Genomic DNA, 6328 nt, shown 5'->3' on the forward strand with positions numbered 1-6328 from the left:
GGATATTTATCTGTTATCTTTCTATTAGTTATTTGTAGTTTAACTTAATTATGATCAAAGAAAATGTTTTTTATGATTTCAATTCATTTATATTGTTAAGGTTTGTTTTATGAATTAAGATATGGTTATCTTGGTGACTGTTGTATGTACACTTGAAAATAGTGAGATTTTTGTTTGGGGTAGATGATTCTGTAAATATCAATTGGAACCCATTGGTCGATAATGTTATTCAGTTCTTTTGTTAGTTTGTTGATTTTCTGTCTACTTGTCCTCTCTATGACTATTAATGAAATTCATAGTTATAATTGTAATGTTTTTTACTTGTTAATTTAAATTTTATCATTTTTTGTTTCATGTTTTGAAGCTCTCCTGTTATGTCCATATACATTTAGGGTATGCTGTGGTTTGAATATCCCCTTCAAAATTAATGTTGAAATTCAATTGCTCTTGTAGTAGTATTGAGAGGTGGAACCTTTAAGAGATGATTAGGTCTTGAGGGCTCTGTTCTTATGAATAGATTGATGCAGTTATTGAGAGGATAGGTTAGTAATTGTGGGAGTGGGTTTCTGATTAAAAGGATGAGTTTGGCCCAATTTTCCCCCTCTGTTTCATGCATTCCCTTGCTCTTCCATTCTTCAGCTATAGAATGATGTAACACAAAAGCACTTACAGTGCCATGCTCTTGGACTTTCTAGCCTCCAGAGCCATCCAGAACCATGAATCAAATAAACTTCTATTCTTCATAAATTACCCAGTCTGTGATATTCTGTTATAGCAGCAGGAAACAGACTAAGACAGGATTGTTACAGTTTCTTGGTGGATATACCTTTTTATCATTACATAATGTCTTATTTCTGGTAATTTTCTTTGCCTTGAACTCTACTTTGCCTGATATTATTGTAGCCATTCCAGCTTTCTTTTGATTAGTGTTTCTATGGTAATTTTTTGATCCATTTAATTTTCACCTATCAGTTCATTTTACCTGAGTTTCTCATAGATAGCACATAGTTGAGTCCATTTTTTAAATCCATTCTGTAAATCTCTCTCTTCCAGTTAGTGTATTTAGATCATTTAGAATCCATTAGTTCATAAACAACTTTACTGGTTTGCATTCCTGAGCTCCCACCTCTGCAAAATTTCCCAGGTACTTTCCAGTTCCCTGGTGCTTCTTTTTTCTCCCCTCTGGTCAGGAAGATGGAGTTTTAGCTACTCTATTCTGCCATGCACTTCCTATGACTCTGTCAATATAAGGGTTAGTACAGATTACAGTAACTGAAGCTTTGGATTTCTGGCCAGTAGGAGAACAGAGAAAGAGAAAAAATATAACTAAGTTTTTTTTCCAACCTCTTGGGAACACAGACCCCTCTGATCAGAGAGCAAGACTCTCCTCCCTGAAAGTTTATATGCTCCTGGGTGAATGTATATTTGTACAATCATTTTAGAGGACTGTATATAAGAGAGTATTTAGCGAACTTGAAGATGGATGGCCCTGTAATCTTGTTTCTCATTCTATACAATAAAGAAACTCTTCAATGTGTGCACAAGGAGACAAAAACAGTTAATTGTTTTGTCATTTCTGTAGTAGCAAAAAATTAAAATTAGCTAAATTTTCATCCACAGGGAAGTGAACAGTATTCTTTCTTATTTCATTCATGTCTCTGCTGTAATGCAGCCTCTTCAGAAAGACCTATCTTGACCACCATATTAAAAATGACTCATCTGCTTTCTCAATCCCAGTCTCCTTTTATCTCCTTATTTTATTTTCTCTTAATAGTTCTTATTTTTATCTGATACTATATTGTATTATTGGTTTGCCTCCTGTTGGCTCTCACTGGAATCCCATATATATGGGATTTTATATTGTTTATGATACTACCTCATATTCATATTTATTTATTAAAATACTTGTTTATTATCTCTCTCTCCCACTGGAATATAAGTTACATGAGGGTTAGAAACTTTGCCTTAGTCACCACTGTATCCCCAATATCTGAAAGAGTATGTAGTATTTAAGCACTCAGAATATTTGTAGAATATATAAATGAATTAATTATGTAAATATGAGTAAAGAATGTATGAAAAATTCTGTTTTTCCTATTTTTTCATATTTTATAATTTTTTGAAAAGGAAAGTAACAAATTAGTTTAAATAGTCATAGTAGTTACTATTGAGTGGGTAACTTATGAGTGCTTTTCCCCTTTTATATTTTAATACATATAAACTTTTCTAAACTTTTTTCTAAATGTTTTTGATTGCATTTTACTTGTATAAGCAGAATAATAACTATTTTTGCTATTAATATCGTATTTTATAATTTAGCAACAGCTAACTCCTTTGGTTAGCATTCAAGGTCTATTTCACATTATATCTATTACTTTTCCAACCCACTTTTCTAGCCCTACTATTAAGCATTCATGAGCAAGTATTCTGCATGCAAAACAAAATGGAAAATTAGTGGTTTCTATACTATACTCTATGCTTATTCCTCTCACTCCTAACTGCTGCTAAGTTGTACTATTCTCTTCATCTGGAAAGAAAACCCTTTCTCCCAGCCCTGTCATCCTCTCCTACCCAAACTGCATTCATTCTCCATTGGCATCCTGGGTGCCTTTTCACACTTTCCTATGACAATAAATACAAGCAACAGAGCTGTTATTTGTGTGCCTATCTTCTTGCCCTAATTTCTTTTTTGATCAACTCCATTTCCCAAAACACATTTCAAAAAATTCTAGTTTTTCAGGATGTTAATCCAGGTCATACGGAGAGGAAAAAAAAAATCATGGTTATTAAATTTTTGAATGAGTATACTGAAAAACAAATTCAATAGATTCTTTTTATTTCAGACCTGTAAAAAAGATTTTCTTTGCTAGTGTGCATTATAAATCTCCAAGAGGCATCTATAGTATGCATAGTTTCAACTTATTGCCCATAAAGCTTCTTTTTGAATTTTAATGGTTTCCCTTTAAACATTTCTTTGGGTGAGTATTTCGCAATGTGGGCAACTGTATTTTGTTATATTTTATAGTTTGTGTAGGCAAATAATCTAACTTCAAATTTGCTCACTGTATTTGATTAACATAATAGATCATTCATAATCACTAGGTAAACACATAATTAATCTCACTCTATTAAGAACTTCTACAGAAAGTTCAGTACTTTGCCTAGTGTGGCTCTTTAAGGATAATCATTTTTTTTTTTTAACATGCTGAGAAGGAAATTTAGCCTGTTAAATTGACCCCCCACCCCACCCCTAGTCCTTAATCTACTCTCCAAAATGAGCAACAAGTTGATAAGGCATCTGTGGGGAATTTGTCATCTTTTGTTACTGATGAATTGTTCACTGAGTTAGCTTGTTCTGTATATTATGAGAGTAAAGCAATTTGACAGGTGGCAGGTACCTTCAAACTTTTGATGTGAATAAGAGGAGAGAAGGAAACCTGAATTTTTCTCCAACCCTTCAATGTTTGTCGACAGTATAACTTTTTAAGGATTACAAAATCAAAGATGGTGGTTTTTGAGAAGGAATGGGATGAAATTTTATGTGGTTTCATGATCAAATAAATTATTTAATTTGGGTTAAGGTTGTGGTCTGAATGGAGACTTATTTTGCTTTCACAGAATTCCAATGTTTGTCCAATTCAAAATGTATTCAGAGAATGAACCATTGTTACTCCACGTGTTTTGCATCTGCCACGTGTAATCCTTTTGGAAAAGTTTCAGCTGTAATCACTGATGAACTAGGAAAGTCTAGGGTGAGAATACTAAATTTGGAAACTTATCTGTAACCTCTGAAATTATTTTAGTAGGGGTGTTGGCAAATCTATTAAAAAGAAGTTCTAATTAGACCTTCATAATTTATATTATTAAATGACTCAATCATCACCACAGTTTTATGAGGTTACTAGGAAGTTATCCCTTCTATTATCCTCTACCAATAAGAAGACCGGCACAATAAGAAAATTAGTTACTTTGTCCAAGGTCACATTGGTAATCAGAGGTCAAGCTGGGATTCAAACTCACATAATCTTTGCACAGAATGTGAATATTCAATCATGGCTATATGGTATACAATGAGTTTAAAATATAAGCTCTAAAATAAAGAGTTCCCCAAATTCGAGGCTCTGCTCTATACTAGTTGCATGTCCTTGGATAAATTGTTCAATCTATTTAAACCTCAGTGTACTCAACCGTAAATAAAGGATATGGAAGGAACACATTTCATAAGGTACTTGTAAGGATTAGAGATATTTATGCATGTGCATGGTAGAACAGAGTAGATGATCAGTAACTGTTACCTGTTATCATGACACCTACCACTAATTCTGATCATAGTTTCTCCAAATAAACTTGTTAATTTCCTTATACGAAGTTTTATCAATGGCTAATCTGGGGGTACAGGGCAGTGGAATACAGCAATACAGTAAAAGTTTAGTGTGTTTCACACCACAGATAAGGTTTCCTGCAAGAAGGTGTGATTTTAAATCAATCTTGTATTAATCTTCCCTTTTTCAAAAGGAGAGCAGTTCAATACCATCATTATAATCTTTATCACCAACTACTATACTTATGGTCAAAAAAGGCATAAAAGAATATTTAAAAATGTGTTCTCCAATCAGCAGAGGAACAGCACCCCTGCTGTCTCCACTGATCACAGAGGCAGCCTCGCTATCCTCTAGATTCTTCAGTGTTCTGCGTGGTTCCAATGAGCTTCACAATCCATAATGCCAAATCAAGGATTCTGCTTGTGGAATGAATTGTCTGATGATTTGTTAGAAGAGAATTTATGCAATGACTTATAATTCATTAACAGACACAAAGCAAATTTACCCTCCTTAGATCTAGACAATAATAAATTTCTAATGAATACTTCTGAATTTTAGAATCTTTTCATTGTGCCTACTGAATGAAAAATAGCCTTATTCTAAGCAAGTTTTTAAATTCTGGTTTTTTCCTCACATATTTTTTGTAATGGTACTTTTAAGTAAATGAATTTATTCTTCTTGCTACATTCAGATTTACTGATAATCTGCTTAAAAGCTTGGCTCATACTGCAGTGTTCTGCAGGCCGTTTGCTGGTTTTATACATGAATCTCCCTCGGCTAAATCCAGTAGAATAAAATACATTGCTGCACATTAAAATCATTGTCTGTAATTCCTTTATCCTGTGGTACTTTTCTTCAGTACCTACATCTTTTGTATCTTCTTTTGGCTCTTTTTGAATTGCCTTTCTTTGACCCTCACACCAATATGTCTGTGGCTCTGCTCTAATGTGTCATTATGTATTAAAAAAATTAAAAGGGTGAGGATACTGCTTTAGGAAAGTAAAGCATGGTAAACTTTCTTGCTTTCACACAACTTAAAGTCTGATTTTAGGGGCTTTGTCAAGTTGGGTACTACACTGTTGTTCCAACAAAATAATGCACAAAACAATTCAGCAGGTAATTTTGAAATCTACCACCCTTCCTTTCACCTCTTGTGTTCTTTATTTATTTATTTATTTATTTTTATTATTTATTTTTTTTCCTTTTTGTCTTTTTTTACTGGCCGGCAACGGGATTACAACCCTCAGTGTTGCGCCCACGCCACACTCAACCAGTGAGCGGGAACCGGTCACCACATGGGATCCGAACCCTCGGCGGGAGCGCCACCGCGCTCTCAAGTGGCGCACTCTCCAGTGCACCACCGGGCCGGCCCTTGTGTTGTTTATTTGGACAAAGACATTTTTATGGAAGATTCCTTTAATTTTGTCCTCCATAAGTTTTCTGTAGAATGCAACATAAAGGATTTCATCGTCTGTTCACTTTTGACTATATAAAGTTGTAAGTGCTTCCCATGAATGGCAATGGCAAGGGCCACTTTGAATGGGTTATCAATGAGATATTGCATCATTCTAAGAAAAGTTCATGTATCATCATTTCAAGTCTCCTATTCTAACATTCTATTTGTTTTTTAGCCACCAGCCAAAAGGGCTTTGGTGGCTGCAGACACCATCTCCAGATGCCTTAAGAATGAAGTTAAGCAATCAGTTCCAACATTTATGGCTTGTGTCTTTCTGTGCTTGCTTGACTTCTTCTTTTTTTTTTTTTTTTTTGCTGGGGAAAAAGTAAGATATCAATTATTCTTTTCACTCTGTGAAAATAGCCTGGAAAAAGTAGACATTATCTAAGTGCCTGCCCTTCCTCTTCCGTCCTTTTTATTTTCCATCATTCTTTAGTGTGCTCCTTTCTGTTCTAACCCCAGCTAAACTGCTCCTCTCAAAGGTCAAATCCAATAGTCTTTCTCTGCTTATTTCAGCAGTGGCATTTAACACATTCTCTGTGGCATTCTC

This window comes from Galeopterus variegatus, unplaced genomic scaffold (genome assembly GCF_000696425.1).
Source record: "Galeopterus variegatus unplaced genomic scaffold, G_variegatus-3.0.2 Scaffold126, whole genome shotgun sequence".
Classification (NCBI taxonomy): domain Eukaryota; kingdom Metazoa; phylum Chordata; class Mammalia; order Dermoptera; family Cynocephalidae; genus Galeopterus; species Galeopterus variegatus.